At 51.4% G+C, this 22,202-nt stretch overlaps 1 long non-coding RNA gene across 1 annotated transcript; it reads left to right on the top strand.

The window, feature by feature from the left end:
- The first annotated feature begins 3,413 nt into the window (after positions 1–3,413).
- LOC142906471 (uncharacterized) lies at positions 3,414–16,210 on the top strand. Its single transcript, XR_012930316.1, has 2 exons — positions 3,414–14,327; positions 14,682–16,210. It is a non-coding gene; the product is annotated as an uncharacterized LOC142906471 (long non-coding RNA).
- Positions 16,211–22,202: the final 5,992 nt, after the last annotated feature.

The following is a 22,202-nucleotide window of genomic DNA, read 5'->3' on the forward strand; positions in this document are numbered from 1 at the left end:
TGGGTCTCTGTGTGTGTCTATGGGTCTCTGTGTGTGTCTATGGGTCTATGTGTGTGTCTATGGGTCTCTGTGTGTGTGTCTGTGTCTCTGAGTCTATGGGTCTCTGTGTGTGTCTATGGGTCTCTGTGTGTGTCTATGGGTCTATGTGTGTGTCTATGTGTGTATATTGAACTGCTTTCGCACCGTACGTAGGCAACCGCGCTTATTGGACGTGCGGGGGAAGGACAACAAACTAACGCACAAAAATCACTTCCAAAGAAATGAGCTTGTCAATCTCGATGATGACAATAATGATCACGATGACGACGACGATGACGACGACGATGACCATGATGACGATGACGACGACGATGACCATGATGATGACGACGACGATCATTTGAAAGTGCAGCACAGCTCCCAGTGGCTTCCGAATGCCCGAAAGGGAAGAACGTTCCAGACGGCCGCCTGAAGCGCAATCTGAAAGCGACGTCGTCTTTGTTCGACGGCTCGGCCAGAAGCCGCTGCTGCTGTTGCCGCGAGGGTGACCGCAGTGTGGGCGGTGCGGGAAAGCGAATCGCGGATTATGATTCACTGTGTAACAAAAAAAAAAACACGTGATTTTTGTTACATGGGCAGTACGTGTTACTTCCTAATTGCCCACGCCTCAAATGTACGCAAAATGATGATTATAATTCTCCGCAAACTTTGCTTTTGTGGACCAGGACAGTGATATTTTGGTATGTACATGTTGTCAATGAGAACACATTCCTTCAAGTAAAGTCCTGTTCACAAAAGCAAAGTTTGTGGGGTACAGTAATAATAATGATAATAATAGCCGCTTTCTGTACTTTTGAGGCATAAGCAATTGGAAAATGACACTTACCACCCAGGAACAAAAATCGCGTCACATCGTGAATTTTTTTTATAATTATTAGCTTAAGGAGCTCGGAACAAGGGCGTGGCAGTGCCCCACGTCGTAGATATTAATTTATCATGATATTTTAAATATTCTACGGTTCGGGTGTCCTGGCCAGCTGCTGGCCTGGATCCTTTGCATCACCCCAACGATAACTTTTTTTTGCGGGAGTGCCACGCGGGTATTTACCGGGGCGGCCACCGTGTCGGAACCACGAACCACTCGGCGACCATGAACCATTATTTTGTATCTTACCAGGCAAGGCCCCACTGCGCTATGTAGCTCTTATTCAGGAGCGACCTGGCCGTCACAGATGATAGCAGTGGCAGCTTCTCGTCTTTGTGTGGACATTTGCATCAGTAGCCAAAGTCTCTAAACGCGTGGTGACGTGGATCATAAACATCGGAGGACCCGGAGGGAAATCCACGCGACACCACAGACTCCAAATATACAGCAGCAGCAGCAGCGGGCGTCAGGGTCGGGATCGAACCCACGACCTCCTGCGCTCCGGGCGAGGTAGTCAACATCTCCCTAGCCACCGTGACGATGACGACGAGAGACGCGCACTCCAAATATACAGCAGCAGCGGTGTCGGAGGTCGGCATCGAACCCACGACCTCCTGCGCACCGGGCGAGGTAGTCAACATCTCCCTAGCCACCGTGACGATGACGATGAGAGACACGCACACACTCCAATTACACGGCGGCAGCGGGCGTCGGAGGTCGGCATCGGACCTCACGACTTCCTGCGTACCGGGCGAGGCGGCCAACGTCTCGGGCGTGCCCCTTCCGCAGCCGTGCAGGCGGAGCGGGTGTACGCGGGCACCGCGTGCGTGCTGGCGTGCGCCGCCGCCTCCGTGTGTCTCCACATGCTGGTCTTCTGGGACCAGCGGCGGCACGGGACGCCTGCCCTGCACCGTGAGCGCACGCTGCAGCCCAGCTCCCTGCTCCTCGCCGTGCTCATGCCCACCGGTGAGCGGCCCCGACCCCACCACCCCGACGGCTTGGTGCCCGCTCCACGCACCCTCCTGCCCTCTCCCCCCTCTCATCAACTCGCTCCACTCCCACGCTCTCCGCTGCCCTCTCCCCCCTCTCATCACCTCGCTCCACTGCCCTCCCACGCACCCTCCTGCCCTCTCTCCCCTCTCAACTCACTCCCCTCCCACGCACCCTCCTGCCCTCTCCCCCCTCTCAACTCGCTCCCCTCCCACGCTCTCCGCTGCCCTCTCCCCCCTCTCATCACCTCGCTCCACTGCCCTCCCATGCTCTCCCCTGCCCTCTCTCCCCTGCCCTCTCCCCCCTCTCATCACCTCGCTCCACTGCCCTCCCACGCACCCTCCTGCCCTCTCCCCCCTCTCAACTCGCTCCCCTCCCACGCTCTCCGCTGCCCTCTCCCCCCTCTCATCACCTCGCTCCACTGCCCTCCCACGCACCCTCCTGCCCTCTCTCCCCTCTCAACTCACTCCCCTCCCACGCACCCTCCTGCCCTCTCCCCCCTCTCAACTCGCTCCCCTCCCACGCTCTCCGCTGCCCTCTCCCCCCTCTCATCACCTCGCTCCACTGCCCTCCCATGCTCTCCCCTGCCCTCTCTCCCCTGCCCTCTCCCCCCTCTCATCACCTCGCTCCACTGCCCTCCCACGCACCCTCCTGCCCTCTCCCCCCTCTCAACTCGCTCCCCTCCCACGCTCTCCGCTGCCCTCTCCCCCCTCTCATCACCTCGCTCCACTGCCCTCCCACGCACCCTCCTGCCCTCTCTCCCCTCTCAACTCACTCCCCTCCCACGCTCTCCGCTGCCCTCTCTCCCCTCTCATCACCTCGCTCCACTGCCCCCTGATCACCCACCTATCCCCGTGCTGCTTGTAATCTCGGATGCCCCCTCACCCCAATTCCCTCCACCCGTGCTCCCCATCACCCCCTCACCCTCCCCCCCCCCCCAACGTGCCCCCCCCCCAACGTGCCCCCCCCCCCCTAGGCGTGCTGACGCTCATCCCGTGGGCATCGTTCACGGCCCGCAGCGGCTACGAGGGTGGTCCCGGCCTGCTGCGTTTCGGCTACTCCTACGGCCTGGCGCTCATCGGCTGGCTGCTGCTGCTCGTCGTGGCGCCGGTGATCGCCGCGCTGGAGCAGTGCCTGGAGATCGGAGGCGGCGGAGGCGGCGGAGGCGGCGGAGGCGGCGGAGGCGGCGGAGGCGGCGGAGGCGGTGGAGGCGGCGGAGGCGGTGGAGGCGGCGGAGGCGGTGGAGGCGGCGCCACGCAGGCGACGGTGGAAGCCGCCGTGGGCGCGGCGGCGGCGGCCGACGTTCGGGCGGTCGGCGTCGTGGGCCGCGAGGCCGGGCCGGAGCGGGAGCGGCTGCTCCGGAAGAGGCCACGGGGAGAGGAGGGGGTCGCCCTGGAGATGAGCGAGCGGGCGCGGCCGGCGAGCGCTCCCGTGCGGAGCGACGCGAAGAGGGGAGGGGCGGACGAGGAGGAGGAGGAGGAGGAGGAGGGGGCGGGGGGGGGGGCGAGGGAGAAGGAGGAAAGACGCGAGGCAGACTCGGGCGTTTTGAGTCATTCATTGGGCGGGGGGGCGGAGGGGCGGGGGGGCCGTGGCCGGGAGAGGCGCCGACGACGGTGAACGTCCACGGCCGTCCCTTCGACCGTCCTCACTGACGTCGTCGTAGCTATCATCGTCGTCATCGTCGTTGTTGTTGTCATCGTCGTCATAGCTATCATCGTCGTCATCGTCGTTGTTGTCGTCATCGTCGTCATAGTTATCATCGTCATCATCGTCATCATCGTCGTCATTGTCGTTGTCGTCATAGTTATCATCGTCATCGTCGTCATCATCGTCGTCATTGTCGTTGTCGTCATAGTTATCATCGTCATCGTCGTCATCATCGTTGTCATTGTCGTTGTCATAGTTATCATCGTCATCGTCGTCATCGTCGTCATCGTCGTCGTCGCACCTAGGGGGTTTAATTCTTGCTGGATGGCTTCCGGCGGGTGGCTGGCGAGGCTGGATCGGGTGGAGCGGGTGGAGTGGGTGGAGCGGGTGGAGTGGGTGGAGTGGGTGGAGTGGGTGGAGCGGGTGGAGTGGGTGGAGCGGGTGGAGTGGGTGGAGCGGGTGGAGCGGCTGGAGTGGGTGGAGTGGGTGGAGCGGCTGGAGTGGGTGGAGTGGGTGGAGCGGGTGGAGCGGGTGGAGTGGGTGGAGTGGGTGGAGCGGCTGGAGTGGGTGGAGCGGGTGGAGTGGGTGGCTACTGATCGACATTGGCGTCGTGAGAGGCACTCTGGATGATGATGGTGATGATGGTGATGATGGTGATGATGGTGATGTGGTGGTGGGGGTGGTGGTGGTGATGATGGTGATGTGGTGGTGGGGGTGGTGGTGGTGATGATGGTGATGATGGTGATGATGGTGATGTGGTGGTGGGGGTGGTGGTGGTGGTGTGTGCCGTCGCTTGTCCGCAGCTCACCATCGCCTGCAGGTGCTCGTGCGTGTGGGGAGCGGCGGTGCAGCGGTTAGCGCCACGCTGCGTCGCAAACCCGGCCATCACCCGAGTTCGATTCCCGCTCACGGCCACCAAAACGATTATCCGAACCGGTCCTTGGGGCCTCCCCTAGGTCGACTCGGCCTCAAATGAGTTGCTGGCGCGGCGCGTAAAAACATCGCCGCTGGGGGAGACAAAGGCGGCCGGGCGTGGTGCTGGCCACCCGCCCCCCATCGTGTGCCACAGCGCCGGCCTTCATAGCTGCTGCTCGCTAACAGCACTTGCCCCTGCAGTCTGTCGAGGCTACGCGGGGGATCTTTGCCTCTTGTCTTCGAGATCGCGGTCCGTTCTCTCTCTCTCTCTCGTACGGCTTGCTGATGCCTCCACCTCCGTATTGGAGTCTCCCCCGGCAGCGGTGGTTAAAACACCGCACCGGGCACTCACGAGGGGCCGAGTCGACGCCGGGGGAGCCGACGAGGCCCAGGACCGCTTCAGGTAACCGTCGCCGGCGTTGGCCGCGGGGGCTGGGCATCGAACTCGCGCGTCGCCGGGTTCGTAGCGCGGCACCGACCGCTGCGCCACCGCTCCCCGCTTCTTCTCCCGCACGGCTCCCGATGCCGATGCAGACCCACGACCGCCATTGTCACATTGGGGGTTCGTCAAGCGCGGACGAAGACAACCACGTGAGGAGCCAACGGAGTGGTGCGTCATCATCGTCGTCGTCATCGTCGTCGTCATCGTCGTCGTCGTCATCATCGTCGTCGTCGTCGTCGTCATTGTCGTCATCGTCGTCATCATCGTCGTCATCGTCGTCATCGTCGTCATCATCGTCGTCATCATCATCGTCATCATCATCGTCATCGTCGTCATCATCGTCGTCATCGTCGTCGTCATCGTCGTCATCATCATCGTCATCGTCGTCATCATCGTCATCGTCGTCATCATCGTCGTCATCGTCGTGATGCCTCCCCCACCGTGCGTGTGGATCGGGTCATTGCGGTGTTGCACGTCGCCCGTTCTGGATGACCCACAGTCGCCACGCTACTGCCGGAGACTTTTCCCCGGCTTCACGTCCCACACGTGCACCGCGCGGCGGACGCGGGGGTCGACGCGTCGTCCCACGTCGCCAGCAAAAAAAAAACTTCGCCTCTCGCTCTGCGGTGGCGAAGAAAAAATAAGTTCCCGGAGGCCCCCCCCCCCCCGCCCGCCTCCCCCCGCGATCGCCCTGCGAAGGACCGCGGCAGCGGCGACTTTGGCCGAGAGGGGAGCGACGATCCGGGAGCCGCGGCCCGATTCGGTTCGGGAAAAGTGGGGCCGATATTGAGTGATTGACTGATTGTAAATGAGCGGCGCTATGCACGTGCGTGCGGATACGTCTCCGACCACGGTTATTTATTTCCGAGCCCGCTGGACGCGCGCTCTTATCGCCTCGCTCGCAAGTTGTGATCGTACGGCGTAAGGCACTACCACTAGACCGCAAGGTACACATATCCGTGATGATGATTCATGCTGCGTGTACGTGGCCAGGCTCGCCCACACACAGAGACCCATAGACTCACCCACAAAGAGACCCCTAGACTCACCACACACACACCCAGACCCATAGACTCACCACACACACACACACAGACCCATAGACTCACCACACACACAGACCCATAGACTCACCCACACACAAACCCCTTGACTCACCCACACACAGAAACCCTAGACTCATCACACACACAGACCCATAGACTCACCACACACAGAGACCCTAGACTCACCACACACACAGACCCCTAGACTCACCCACACACAGACCCCTTGACTCGCCACACACACAGACCCATAGTCTCACCCACACACAAACCCCTTGACTCACCCACACACAGAAACCCTAGACTCATCACACACACACACAGACCCATAGACTCACCACACACAGAGACCCTAGACTCACCACACACACACAGACCCCTAGACTCACCACACACAGATACCCCTAGACTCACCCACACACACAGACCCCTAGACTCACCCACACAGAGACCCCTAGACTCACCCACACACACAGAGACCCCTAGACTCACCACACACACAGAAACCCTAGACTCACCACACACACACAGACCCATAGACTCACCCACACACAGAACCCTTGACTCGCCACACACACACAGACCCATAGACTCACCACACACAGACCCCTAGACTCACCACACACAGAGACCCTAGACTCACCACACACACACACAGAGACCCATAGACTCACCACACACAGACCCCTTGACTCGCCACACACACAGATACCCTAGACTCACCACACACACACACACAGAGACCCCTAGACTCACCACACACACACAGAAACCCTAGACTCAGCACACACAGAGACCCTAGACTCACCACACACACACAGAGACCCTAGACTCACGACACAAACAGATACCCCTAGACTCACCCACACACACAGAACCGACTCACCCACACACACAGACCCCTAGACTCACCCACACAGAGACCCCTAGACTCACCACACACACAGAGAAACCCTAGACTCATCACACACAGAGACCCTAGACTCACCACACACACACAGACCCCTAGACTCACCACACACAGATACCCCTAGACTCACCCACACACACAGACCCCTAGACTCACCCACACAGAGACCCCTAGACTCACCCACACACACAGAGACCCCTAGACTCACCACACACACAGAAACCCTAGACTCACCACACACACACAGACCCATAGACTCACCCACACACAACCCTTGACTCGCCACACACACACAGACCCATAGACTCACCACACACAGACCCCTAGACTCACCACACACAGAGACCCTAGACTCACCACACACACACACAGAGACCCATAGACTCACCACACACAGACCCCTTGACTCGCCACACACACAGATACCCTAGACTCACCACACACACACACACACAGAGACCCCTAGACTCACCACACACACACAGAAACCCTAGACTCAGCACACACAGAGACCCTAGACTCACCACACACACACAGAGACCCTAGACTCACGACACAAACAGATACCCCTAGACTCACCCACACACACAGAACCGACTCACCCACACACACAGACCCCTAGACTCACCCACACAGAGACCCCTAGACTCACCACACACACAGAGAAACCCTAGACTCATCACACACAGAGACCCTAGACTCACCACACACACACAGAGACCCTAGACTCACCACACAAACAGATACCCCTAGACTCACCCACACACACAGAACCGACTCACCCACACACACAGACCCCTAGACTCACCCACACAGAGACCCCTAGACTCACCACACACACAGAGACCCCTAGACTCACCACACACACAGAGACCCCTAGACTCACCCACAAAGAGACCCCTAGACTCACCACACACAGAGACCCCTAGACTCACCCACACACAGACCCCTAGACTCACCCACACACACAGAGACCCCTAAACTCGCCACACACAGAGACCCATAGACTCACCACACACACAGAGACCCATAGACTCACCACACAGAGACCCCTAGACTCACCACACACACATAGAGACCCCTAGACTCACCACCCACACACAGAGACCCCTAGACTCACACACACACAGACCCATAGACTCACCCACACACACAGACAGAGGCCACCTAGACTCACCCACACACACAGAGACCCCAGACTCACCCACACACAGAGACCCCTAGACTCACCACACACAGAGACCCTAGACTCACCCACACACACAGACCCCTAGACTCACCACACACACAGAAACCCATAGACTCACCACACACACAGAAACCCATAGACTCACCACACACACATAGACCCATAGACTCACCATCACACAGAGACCCTAGACTCACCACCCACAGAGACCCCTAGACTCACCACCCACACACAGACCCCTAGACTCACCCACACACACAGAGACCCCTAGACTCACCACACACAGAGACCCCTAGACTCACCCACACACACAGAGACCCCTAGACTCACCCACACACACAGAGACCCCTAGACTCACCCACACACAGAGACCTCTAGACTCACCCACACACACACAGACCCCTAGACTCACCACACACACACAGACACCCATAGACTCACCCACACACACCCCTAGACTCACCACACCCAGAGACCCCTAGTGTAGTGCATAGCATATAGTGTTGTGTATAGTAGTGCAGTGTATAGCGTAGTGTATCGTAGTTAATTGTGTAGTGTATTGTAACTCAAAGCTTTCGTGACTGCAGGAATATCCTTTGGGTCTATCGGTGAAGTCACGTAGATGGGATTTTAAGAAAATTACAAAACACAACGACGTTTCGATCACAACACAAGCGGCCGTCGTGTTGCGATCGAAACGTCGTAGTTATTTTTTCGTTTGTTATTTTCCTTCAGCCTTTCTACGCGCCTTTACCGAAAGACCCAAAGAATAGTGCATAGTAGTTAATGGTGTAGTGTACGGAGTAATAATCATCAGCATCATCTCGATCCATGGGCAGCTAGGCCCTTAGGTGTGCACAGCACATTGTCGCCTCTGTGCTGTGCGTGCGCGTGCGTGTGCGCGTGCGTGCGTGTGTGCGCTTGTGTGCGTGTGTCCCGGGAAACTCGGGGACAGCCATGGTGATATCGTGGAGGCCCAGCGGCGCTCGTGTCACCGTCCAGGAGACGGCGGTCGAGTGGCGCCGCCTACCGCATGCACGCTCCCACCCTGCCGCCAGGGTCTCCCATTTGTCCCGGAGAAATCCGACGAGCTGAGAAGCTCTTTCTTTTTTTTACACTCCCCCCCCCCCACCGCCGCCCACAGATGTCTGTGTGGGATAGCGTAGTGTATAGTAGTTTATAGTGTAGTGTATAGTAGTTTATAGTGTAGTGTATAGTAGTTTGTAGTGTAGTGTATAGTAGTTTATAGCGTAGTGTATAGTAGTTTGTAGTGTAGTGTATAGTAGTTTATAGTGTAGTGTATAGTAGTTTGTAGTGTAGTGTATAGTAGTTTGTAGTGTAGTGTATAGTAGTTTATAGCGTAGTGTATAGTAGTTTGTAGTGTAGTGTATAGTAGTTTATAGTGTAGTGTATAGTAGTTTATAGTGTAGTGTATAGTAGTTTATAGTGTAGTGTATAGTAGTTTATAGTGTAGTGTATAGTAGTTTATAGTGTAGTGTATAGTAGTTTATAGTGTAGTGTATAGTAGTTTATAGTGTTGTGTATAGTAGTTTATAGTGTAGTGTATAGTAGTTTATAGTGTAGTGTATAGTAGTTTGTAGTGTAGTGTATAGTAGTTTATAGTGTAGTGTATAGTAGTTTATAGTGTAGTGTATAGTAGTTTATAGCGTAGTTTATAGTAGTTTATAGCGTAGTGTATAGTAGTTTATAGCGTAGTGTATAGTAGTTTATAGTGTAGTGTATAGTAGTTTATAGTGTAGTGTATAGTAGTTTATAGCGTAGTGTATAGTAGTTTATAGCGTAGTGTATAGTAGTTTATAGCGTAGTGTATAGTAGTTTATAGCGTAGTGGATAGTAGTTTATAGCGTAGTGTATAGTAGTTTATAGTGTAGTGTATAGTAGTTTATAGCGTAGTGTATAGTAGTTTTTTATAACGTAGTGTATAGTAGTTTATAGCGTAGTGTATAGTAGTTTATAGCGTAGTGTATAGTAGTTTATAGTGTAGTGTATAGTAGTTTATAGCGTAGTGTATAGTAGTTTATAGTGTAGTGTATAGTAGTTTATAGCGTAGTGTATAGTAGTTTATAGTGTAGTGTATAGTAGTTTATAGTGTAGTGTATAGTAGTTTATAGTGTAGTGTATAGTGTAGTGTATAGTAGTTTATAGTGTAGTGTATAGTAGTTTATAGCGTAGTGTATAGTAGTTTATAGCGTAGTGTATAGTAGTTTATAGTGTAGTGTATAGTAGTTTATAGCGTAGTGTATAGTAGTTTATAGCGTAGTGTATGGTAGTTTATAGCGTAGTGTATGGTAGTTTATAGCGTAGTGTATAGTAGTTTATAGTGTAGTGTATAGTAGTTTATAGCGTAGTGTATAGTAGTTTATAGTGTAGTGTATAGTAGTTTATAGCGTAGTGTATAGTAGTTTATAGCGTAGTGTATAGTAGTTTATAGTGTAGTGTATAGTAGTTTATAGCGTAGTGTATAGTAGTTTATAGCGTAGTGTATAGTAGTTTATAGCGTAGTGTATAGTAGTTTATAGTGTAGTGTATAGTAGTTTATAGTGTAGTGTATAGTATATAGCGTAGTGTATAGTAGTTTATAGTGTAGTGTATAGTAGTTTATAGCGTAGTGTATAGTAGTTTATAGCGTAGTGTATAGTAGTTTATAGTGTAGTGTATAGTAGTTTATAACGTAGTGTATAGTAGTTTATAGTGTAGTGTATAGTAGTGTATAGTGTAGTGTATAGTAGTTTATAGTGTAGTGTATAGTAGTTTGTAGTGTATAGTAGTTTATAGCGTAGTGTATAGTAGTTTATAGTGTAGTGTATAGGAGTTTATAGCGTAGTGTATAGTAGTTTATAGCGTAGTGTATAGTAGTTTATAGTGTAGTGTATAGTAGTTTATAGTGTAGTGTATAGTAGTTTATAGTGTAGTGTATAGTAGTTTATAGTGTAGTGTATAGTAGCTTATAGTGTAGTGTATAGTAGCTTATAGTGTAGTGTATAGTAGTTTATAGTGTAGTTTATAGTGTAGTGTATAGTAGTTTATAGCGTAGTGTATAGTAGTTTATAGCGTAGTGTATAGTAGTTTATAGTGTAGTGTATAGTAGTTTATAGTGTAGTGTATAGTAGTTTATAGCGTAGTGTATAGTAGTTTATAGTGTAGTGTATAGTAGTTTATAGTGTAGTGTATAGTAGTTTATAGCGTAGTGTATAGTAGTTTATAGTGTAGTGTATAGTAGTTTATAGTGTAGTGTATAGTAGTTTATAGTGTAGTGTATAGTGTAGTGTATAGTAGTTTATAGTGTAGTGTATAGTAGTTTATAGCGTAGTGTATAGTAGTTTATAGCGTAGTGTATAGTAGTTTATAGCGTAGTGTATAGTAGTTTATAGCGTAGTGTATAGTAGTTTATAGCGTAGTGTATGGTAGTTTATAGCGTAGTGTATGGTAGTTTATAGTGTAGTGTATAGTAGTTTATAGCGTAGTGTATAGTAGTTTATAGTGTAGTGTATAGTAGTTTATAGCGTAGTGTATAGTAGTTTATAGCGTAGTGTATAGTAGTTTATAGTGTAGTGTATAGTAGTTTATAGCGTAGTGTATAGTAGTTTATAGCGTAGTGTATAGTAGTTTATAGCGTAGTGTATAGTAGTTTATAGTGTAGTGTATAGTAGTTTATAGTGTAGTGTATAGTATATAGCGTAGTGTATAGTAGTTTATAGTGTAGTGTATAGTAGTTTATAGCGTAGTGTATAGTAGTTTATAGCGTAGTGTATAGTAGTTTATAGTGTAGTGTATAGTAGTTTATAACGTAGTGTATAGTAGTTTATAGTGTAGTGTATAGTAGTGTATAGTGTAGTGTATAGTAGTTTATAGTGTAGTGTATAGTAGTTTGTAGTGTATAGTAGTTTATAGCGTAGTGTATAGTAGTTTATAGTGTAGTGTATAGGAGTTTATAGCGTAGTGTATAGTAGTTTATAGCGTAGTGTATAGTAGTTTATAGTGTAGTGTATAGTAGTTTATAGTGTAGTGTATAGTAGTTTATAGTGTAGTGTATAGTAGTTTATAGTGTAGTGTATAGTAGCTTATAGTGTAGTGTATAGTAGCTTATAGTGTAGTGTATAGTAGTTTATAGTGTAGTGTATAGTAGTTTATAGCGTAGTGTATAGTAGTTTATAGCGTAGTGTATAGTAGTTTATAGTGTAGTGTATAGTAGTTTATAGTGTAGTGTATAGTAGTTTATAGCGTAGTGTATAGTAGTTTATAGCGTAGTGTATAGTAGTTTATAGCGTAGTGTATAGTAGTTTATAGTGTAGTGTATAGTAGTTTATAGTGTAGTGTATAGTAGTTTATAGTGTAGTGTATAGTAGTTTATAGTGTAGTGTATAGTAGTTTATAGTGTAGTGTATAGTAGTTTATAGTGTAGTGTATAGTAGTGTATAGTGTAGTGTATAGTAGTTTTTTAGTTTATAGTGTTGGGGCCGTCCATAAATGACGTCACGCGATTTTGGACGATTTTTGACCCCCCTCGTCACACGGCGTCACAAAAAGTGAGACCCCCCCCCGTCAAATATGACGTCACAAAGCTCTGCCCCCCCCCCCCCCAAAAATATATAAAACATGCTTCAAATCGCTTTAAACTATTGTCATTGTAGTGCGTATTTAATGTTGCGCTGCACTCTTTTGATGTTGTAGGCGTTTTGTTATTACAATTCTATATTTATTTAAAGTTGCGCATGTTGATGTGACGTCACATTTCTCAACCCCCCACCCTCGTCACACATCGTCACAAATGTCTGACCCCTCCAGGTGCGTGACGTCATTTATGGACGGCCCCTTTGTATATAGTTGTGTAGTCACTGTAGTGTTGTGTATAGTTGTGTAGTGTGTAATATTATAGTGTAGTGTATAATATTAGGGTATAGTTATGTAGTGTGTAATATAGTGTAGTTGTATAGTGTGTAATATTATTGTGTATAGTTGTGTAGTGTGTAATATTATAGTGTATAGTTATGTAGTGTATAGTACTCTATAGCGTTGTGTAGTGTGGTGTATAGTAGTTTGTAGTGTAGTGTCTCGTAGTGTATAGTGTAGTGTATAGTGTAGTGTATAGTGTCGTGTATAGTGTAGTTTATAGTGTATAGTGTAGTTTATAGTATAGTGTAGTGTAAAGTGTAGTGTATAGTGTAGTGTATAGTGTAGTGTATAGTGTAGTTTATAGTGTAGCGTATAGTGTAGTTTGTAGTGTATAGTATAGCGTAGTGTATAGTGTAGTTTATAGTGTAGTGTATAGTGTAGTTTGTAGTGTAGTGTATAGTGTAGTTTGTAGTGTATAGTGTAGTGTGTAGTGTATAATGTAGTGTATAGTGGAGTGTATAGTGTAGTGTGTAGTGTATAGTGTAGTGTATAGTGTAGTTTATAGTGTAGTGTATAGTGGAGTGTGTAGTGTAGTGTATAGTGTAGTGTGTAGTGTATAATGTAGTGTATAGTATAGTGTATAATGTAGTGTATAGTGTAGTGTATAGTGGAGTGTATAGTGTAGTGTATAGTGGAGTGTATAGTGGAGTGTATAGTGTAGTGTATAGTGTAGTTTATAGTGTAGTGTATAGTGTAGTGTATAGTGTAGTTTATAGTGTAGTTTATAGTGTAATGTATAGTGTATCATCATCATCACGCGCACGTCTGCGGGTTTTCTTGCGGGTCGCTGCGGTCTCCCGTTGATTGCATGACAACAATACAGTAATACACGTGTAGGACCGCAGAGCTTGGGGCGGTTTGCTGGTAGCGTCGGCTGCTGCCGGTGCCTCCCCGTGGAGCTTCGTAGATATTTTTTTTCTTTCAGAAACGGAACCCGGCCATCACGAAACGAGAACCTCGGCGTAGTGAGTGCGGGGTCTCTCGGCGCGTGGACCATTTGTCCCGCAGTTTCAATTCTGAACGCGGAGGGGAAAGGCCGAGAGGACGCGGAGAGAAAAAAAAATCCAAGCGACCACGGGGCGAGAGAGAGAGAGAGAGAGACGCAAACTCTAAATATACAGCAGCAGGCGTCGAGGTCGAACCCACGACCTCCTGTAGACCAGGCGAGGTAGTTAACATCTCATAGCCACCGTGATGATGATGATGAGAGAGAGAGAGACACGCAAACTCTAAATATGCAGCAGCAGGCGTCGGGGTCGAAACCACGACCTTCTGTAAACCAGGCGAGGTAGTTAACATCTCCTAGCCACCGTGATGATGATGATGAGAGAGAGAGACACGCAAACTCTAAATATACAGCAGGCGTCGAGGTCGAAACCCTACGACCTCCTGTATACCAGGCGAGGTAGTTAACATCTCATAGCCACCGTGATGATGATGATGAGAGAGAGAGAGAGACACGCAAACTCTAAATATACAGCAGCAGTCGTCGAGGTCGAACCCACGACCTCCTGTATACCAGGCGAGGTAGTTAACATCTCATAGCCACCGTGATGATGATGATGAGAGAGAGAGACACGCAAACTCTAAATATACAGCAGGCGTCGGGGTCGAACCCACGACCTCCTGTATACCAGGCGAGGTAGTGAACATCTAGCCACCGTGATGATGATGATGAGAGAGAGAGACACACAAACTCTAAATATACAGCAGCAGGCGTCGAGGTCGAAACCACGACCTCCTGTATACCAGGCGAGGTAGTTAACATCTCCTAGCCACCGTGATGATGATGAGAGAGAGAGACACGCAAACTCTAAATATACAGCAGCAGGCGTCGGGGTCGAAACCACGACCTCCTGTATACCAGGCGAGGTAGTTAACATCTCCTAGCCACCGTGATGATGAGAGAGAGAGATGAAAACTCTAAATATACAGCAGCAGGCGTCGAGGTCGAACCCACGACCTCCTGTATACCAGGCGAGGTAGTTAACATCTTCTAGCCACCGTGATGATGATGAGAGAGAGACACGCAAACTCTAAATATACAGCAGCAGGCGTCGAGGTCGAACCCACGACCTTCTGTAAACCAGGCGAGGTAGTTAACATCTCCTAGCCACCGTGATGATGATGAGAGAGAGAGAGAGACACGCAAACTCTAAATATACAGCAGCAGGCGTCGGGGTCGAACCCACGACCTCCTGTATACCAGGCGAGGTAGTTAACATCTCCTAGCGACCGTGATGATGATGAGAGAGAGAGACACGCAAACTCTAAATATACAGCAGCAGGCGTCGGGGTCGAAACCACGACCTTCTGTAAACCAGGCGAGGTAGTTAACATCTCCTAGCCACCGTGATGATGAGAGAGAGAGAGAGGCACGCAAACTCTAAATATACAGCAGCAGGCGTCGAGGTCGAACCCACGACCTTCTGTAAACCAGGCGAGGTAGTTAACATCTCCTAGCCACCGTGATGATGATGAGAGAGAGAGAGGCACGCAAACACTAAATATACAGCAGGCGTCGGGGTCGAACCCACGACCTTCTGTAAACCAGGCGAGGTAGTTAACATCTCCTAGCCACCGTGATGATGATGAGAGAGAGAGACACGCAAACTATAAATATACAGCAGCAGGCGTCGAGGTCGAACCCACGACCTTCTGTAAACCAGGCGAGGTAGTTAACATCTCCTAGCCACCGTGATGATGATGAGAGAGAGAGAGACACGCAAACTCTAAATATACAGCAGCAGGCGTCGGGGTCGAACCCACGACCTTCTGTAAACCAGGCGAGGTAGTTAACATCTCCTAGCCACCGTGATGATGATGAGAGAGAGACACGCACACTCTAAATATGCAGCAGGCGTCGGGGTCGAACCCACGACCTCCTGTATACCAGGCGAGGTAGTTAACATCTAGCCACCGTGATGATGAGAGAGAGAGAGAGACACGCAAACTCTAAATATGCAGCAGGCGTCGGGGTCGAACCCACGACCTCCTGCATACCAGGCGAGGTAGTTAACATCTCCTCGCCACCGAGACGCTGTCCTCTCTGTCTCTGAGTCGTCCTCTCTCTGTGTGTGTGCCGCCCTTCCTAGTCGATGTTATCATATTTCACACAAACAGTTGTCTTCATTATTCTGGCTGTGTTTGTGGGTTAAACATCGCTGCAGTATTGTGGCTGTTGTTATTATTCGGGCGATAACACTGTTTTGTTTGCAATACAACTTTCAAAAATAAAGACTCCTTTCACGTGCAGGTAGTGGTATGTGTGTGTGTCTGTAAAATCGTCGCCACTGGGGAGACAAAGGCGGCCGAGCGTGGTGTTCGCCACGCACGCGTCTCGTCTGCCACGGTTCCGGCCTTCACAGGTTGCTGTTGCTGCTGCTGCGCCTCGCTAACAGTACTTGCCCCTACAGTCTGTTTGTCGGGGAGCGGTGGCGCAGCAGTTAGCGCGCTGCGCTCCGAACCCGGTGACCCGAGTTCGATTCCCCAGTGACGATTATCTGAACCGGTCCTGGGCCTCCTCTAGGTTGGTGGGTTGGTGGGCTGGTGGGTTGGTGGGTTGGTGGGCTGGTGGGCTGGTGGGTTGGTGGGTTGGTGGGCTGGTGGGTTGGTGGGTTGGTGGGCTGGTGGGTTGGTGGGCTGGTGGGTCGGTGGGCTGGTGGGTCGGTGAGCTGGTGGCTTGGTGGGCTGGTAGGCTGGTGGGCTGGTGGGTTGGTGGGTTGGTGGCCTGCGAGGCTGCTGGGCTGCGGGGTTTCCACGTGCCAAGGTCATGGTGATAATTATCTGATGGTGCTTATGCAAAATATTCGCCACCCACGCGACACGTGGGGAGAGATAGAGTCAACCCACGTGGGCGAGGGGAATCCCAGGGACCGGGTTTCAAACCGTCAAACAATGGCACGTGAAGACGAACTTCTTTCCCACCGTACGTGGCCAACCGTGGCTAATCGCAGGTGCGGGGGGAAGGATAACAAACTAACACACGACAAGAACAAGAAGCAGTTCTAACAGTTCGCCAGTGTTGGTTCAAGCGAACCTTCCTCCGCTGCTGATGAGACACCTGAATGTCGAAACCGGTTCCAAAGGCGGTTCCTTGGCCTCGACCCACCGACGCACCCACCTCGAATTGTGCCACGATGACCCAACGTGTGAACACAACAACAACAACAAGCGCCATTCGCCACTAAGTGGCGGTGACGTCACCACGACGCTTGTGCCAGGCCATGTGCACCTTGAGGCTATCACGTGAAGTGTCGAACGCCCGCTGGCTGGAGGTCACGGGGCAGACCCAGCAGGTGCCACGGGTCGACTGACTAAGATTACTTTTGTGACCACGACTTTACGTGAGGGAATGACACAGAGGCACACCACGTTTTCTCATTGACAATAGGTACATTTCAAAATATCACTGTCCTCGTCACAGTAATTATCAGAGCATGAGACTGATTGTGTACACGAGTGGACACACAATCGTGTGTGTGTGTACACGTGATTGTGTGTGTCTGTACACACACACACACAATCACGTGTGTCCACTTGTTTGTGTACACAAACACGTGTACGCAACCACGTGTACACAATCACGTGTGTGTGTGTACACGTGATTGTGTACACACACACACGATTGTGTATACGTGGTTGTGTATGCATGCTTGTGTACAACACGGTTGTGTACACACGTGTTTGCGTACCCACGTGTTTGCGTACCCACGTGTTTGCGTACACACGTGTTTGCGTACACACGTGTTTGCGTACCCACGTGTTTGCGTACCCACGTGTGTGCGAACCCACGTGTTTGCGTACCCACGTGTTTGCGTACACACGTGTTTGCGTACACACGTGTTTGCGTACACACGTGTTTGCGTACCCACGTGTTACGTGGGGAGTGGTAGCGTCGTGGTGAGCCAACCCGAGTTCGATTCCCGCTCGCGACCAGTGAGTTTTGCTCGGCGAATATCTGAATTCGGTTTCTGGGATTCCTCTAGGTTGACTCGGCCTAAACAAAACATTTTTTTTTAAAATATATAAGTTCCCGGTGCGGTGTGTGGTAAACATCGCCACTGGGGAGACAAAGGCGGCCCGGTGGGCGTGGAGCTGGCCACCCACCCCCCTCGCGTGCCACCGTGCCGGCCTTCACAGCTGCTGCTCGCTAACGGCACTTGCCCCAACAGTCTGTTGAGGCTACACGGGGGACCTTTGTTTTAGTGTGCGGAGCACCGATTAATTAATAGGTGGTTACTCGCTAACAGCACTTGCCCCAACAGTCTGTTGAGGCTACACGGGGGATCTTTGTCTTGAGAAGCAGACTTGCCCAGAGGAGATGGAATCATCATGATGATGATCACGATCAGCTGATCTTCAGGAGCGAGGTGGATTTGGACAGCAAACGGTACAAGCCAGCATCATCATCATCACTCAACAGTGGACAGACCGTGACCATTCTTGACAACACACGTTTTCTTTATTGATATAATCTTATAGATCATTGTTTAAATTTATATTATTTGCAGCGGCGCTAATGATTGCCGTGAGTCTCTTTCACTGACGGCTCCATCGCCCACAAATGTTCGCGTGACTCATTTATTCCCCGGGTAAATGTTTAAGCGGTAATTTGTTGAGTTTCGATCGAGCGAGCCTCTGCCGCTGATGAGACACTGAGTGTCAAAACTAGTCCCTGCCAGCATTCATTCGAGACTAACCCTGCCGCTGATGAGACATTGAGTGTCAAAACCAGTCCCTGCCAGCATTCATTCGAGACTAACCCTGCCGCTGATGAGACATTGAGTGTCAAAACCAGTCCCTGCCAGCATTCATTCGAGACTAACCCTGCCGCTGATGAGACATTGAGTGTCAAAACCAGTCCCTGCCAGCATTAATTCGAGATTAACCCTGCTGCTGATGAGACACTGCGTGTCAAAACCAGCCCCGGCCAGCATTCATTCGAGACTGACCCTGCTGCTGATGAGACACTGAGTGTCAAAACCAGTCCCTGCCAGCATTCATTCGAGACTAACCCTGCTGCTGATGAGACACTGAGAGTCAAAACCAGTCCCTGCCAGCATTCATTCGAGACTAACCCTGCCGCTGATGAGACACTGCGTGTTAAAACCAGTCCCTGCCAGCATTCATTCGAGACTGACTCTGCTGCTGATGATACACTGAGTGTCAAAACCAGTCCCTGCCAGCATTCATTCGAGACTGATTCTGCCGCTGATGAGACACTGAGTGTCAAAACCAGTCCTTGTCAGCATTCCATACATGCAAATCCACAAAAGTTACCCCCAATTCTTGTGCAGTTTTAAGGTCCAGACAGCCGTTTCAATACGGCAAAAACACGTGTTGTGTCTTTTTGCGTGTTTCTCCCTTGTGATGGGACTTTGTAGAATGAACGTCGAGATTTATAAGGGGCACGGGTGACCAGTAAGGTCTAGAATTGGTGTGCAACAAGGCAGGGCACTGATAATGGCATTAATTCGAGCCAGCCTTGCCTGATGAGACCCTGTGCGCACGAAACCAGCCCCTTCGCCAGCATTGACCCGAGCGAACTGCTGAAACTGGTCGAGTGAGGTTTTCTTCTCTCCAAGACAATGCCGCTGAAATTTTGCACTCACGGGGGGGGGGGGAGGTAAGGGGGTGGGCAGCTGACTGGCGCACCTCTGATTAGCGCGGTTTGGCTAAGTACGGTGCGAAAGAAGTTCAACACACGTACGTACATAGACTCACACAGAGACCCACATACGAAGAAAAAGACAAAGATCTCCCGTATAGCCTTAACAGACTGTAGGGGCAAGTGCTGTTAGCGAGCACCTATGAAGTCGGAACGGCACACGAGGGGGTGGGTGGCCAGCACCACAGCCGATCGCCTTTGTCTCCCTATCGGTGATGTTTACACACCGCACCAGGTACTCATTTGAGGCTGAGTCGACCTAGGGGAGGCCCAGGACCGGTTCAGATAATCGTCACTGGTGTTGGCCGTGAGCGGGAATCGAACCCGGGTCGCCAGGTTCATAGCGCAGCGTAGCGCTAACCGCTACACCACCGCTCCCCACGTACACACACGAACAATACACAACACACGAACACATACACACACGAACACATACACACACACACGAACAGGCTACAAAGACGCACACAACAGGAAGCTATCGGCACAAACGATGTTGTTAATTGTGGGGGGAGGTGGGGTTGGGTTAAACATCGCCTCGATCATCATTAGACCTCCTTTGCCAGTTCCAAAATATAATAATAGGATTTCTCCCCGTTTTTAATTACATTTTGGTACTGGCAAAGGAGGTCTAATGATGTAGATGCTTGCCCCGAGCCCTCATTACTTTGATAGTGGCATTGTCTTTGAGCTGTGTGACGCCTTGTGGCGTCATCTGGTCTAGCACCAATGGAGACGAGGCTCAAAAGAAAGCCGTCTCTGGTGTGGTGGACCAATCAGTCTCAAGGACAATGCATCATATTATCAGTGTTTTTTTTTGTATTTTGACCACAAGTATTGTGGTTAATGCAGTAACATGATTCCTTGTTAAAAGGTTTCAGTTTTGTTGCCAGGAAAAAGGGGGGGGGGTTGACCCCCCCACCTATTGTTGATTCGCGTAGGAGGGGGGCTGATGGTCTTAATTGGTGGGGAGGGGGTGGTTAGGGGAGCCCAGGGGAGAGAGGTACATGTGGGGGGTCGCCAAGGGGACCCACGTGGAGTTGCTATGGCGGGGGTGGTGGTGGTGGGGATGGTTGTGGTGATGGGGGGTGGTGATGGGGGTGGTGGTGGTGGTGGGGGTGGTTGTGGTGGTGGTAGAGGTGGTGGTGGTGTTGGTGGTGGTGGAGGTGGTGGTGGTTGTGGTGGTGGAGGTGGTGGTTGTGGTGGTGGTGGTGGGGGGGGGGGGTTGTGGTGGTGGTGGTGGGGGGGGTGGTTGTGGTGGTGGTGGTGGTAGAGGTGGTGGTGATGGTGGTGGTGGAGGTGGTGGTGGTTGTGGTGATGGTGGTGGTGATGGGAGTGGTGGTTGTGATGGTGGTGGTTGTGGTGGTGATAGAGGTGGTGGTGATGGGGGTGGTGGTTGTGGTGGTGGTAGAGGTGGTGGTGGTGATGGGGGTGGTGGTTGTGGTGGTGGTGATGGGGTGGTAGTTGTGGTGGTGGTTGTGGTGGTGGTTGTGGTGATGGTGGTGGTGATGGGGGTGGTGGTGGTGGTCGTGGGGGTGATGGGGGTGGTGGTGATGGGGGTGGTGGTTGTGGTGGTGATGGTAGAGGTGGTGGTGGTGGTGATGGTGGTGGTGGAGGTGGTGGTGGTTGTGGTGGTGGTGGGGGTGGTTGTGGTGGTGGTAGAGGTGGTGGTGATGGTGGTGGTGGAGGTGGTGGTGGTGATGGGGGTGGTGGTTGTGGTGGTGGTGGTGATGGGGGTGGTAGTTGTGGTGGTGGTGGTTGTGGTGGTGGTTGTGGTGATGGTGGTGGTGATGGGGGTGGTGGTGGTCGTAGGGGTGATGGGGGTATTGGTGGTGGGGGTGGTTGTGGTGGTGGTAGAGGTGGTGGTGGTGATAGTGGTGGTGGAGGTGGTGATGGGGGTGGTGGTTGTGGTGGTGGTGATGGGAGTGTTGGTTGTGGTGGTGGTAGAGGTGGTGGTGGTGATGGGGGTGGTGGTTGTGGTGGTGGTGGTGATGGGGGTGGTAGTTGTGGTGGTGGTGGTAGAGGTGGTGGTGGTGATGGGGGTGGTGGTTGTGGTGGTGGTGATGGGGGTGGTGGTTGTGGTGGTGGTAGAGGTGGTGGTGGTGATGGGGGTGGTGGTTGTGGTGGTGGTGGTGGTGGTGGTGGTGGTGGTGGTGATGGGGGTGGTAGTTGTGGTGGTGGTTGTGGTGGTGGTTGTGGTGATGGTGATGGAGGTGGTGGTGGTGGTGGTGGGGGTGATGGGGGTGGTGGTGGTGGGGGTGGTTGTGGTAGAGGTGGTGGTGGTGATGGGGGTGGTGGTGTGGTGGTAGAGGTGGTGGTGGTGATGGGGGTGGTGGCTGTGGTGGTGGTAGAGGTGGTGATGAGGGTGTTGGTTGTGGTGGTGGTGGTGGTGATGGGGGTGGTAGTTGTGGTGGTGGTTGTGGTGGTGGTTGTGGTGATGGTGGTGGTGATGGGGGTGGTGGTTGTGGTGATGGGGGTGGTGGTTGTGGTGGTGGTGGTGGTAGAGGTGGTGGTGGTGATGGGGGTGGTGGTTGTGGTGGTGGTGATGGGGGTGGTGGTTGTGGTGGTGTTAGAG

This window comes from Petromyzon marinus, chromosome 65 (assembly GCF_048934315.1).
Source record: "Petromyzon marinus isolate PM22_M1 ecotype Great Lakes invasive population chromosome 65, UKy_Petmar_22M1.pri1.0, whole genome shotgun sequence".
Lineage (NCBI taxonomy): Eukaryota > Metazoa > Chordata > Hyperoartia > Petromyzontiformes > Petromyzontidae > Petromyzon > Petromyzon marinus.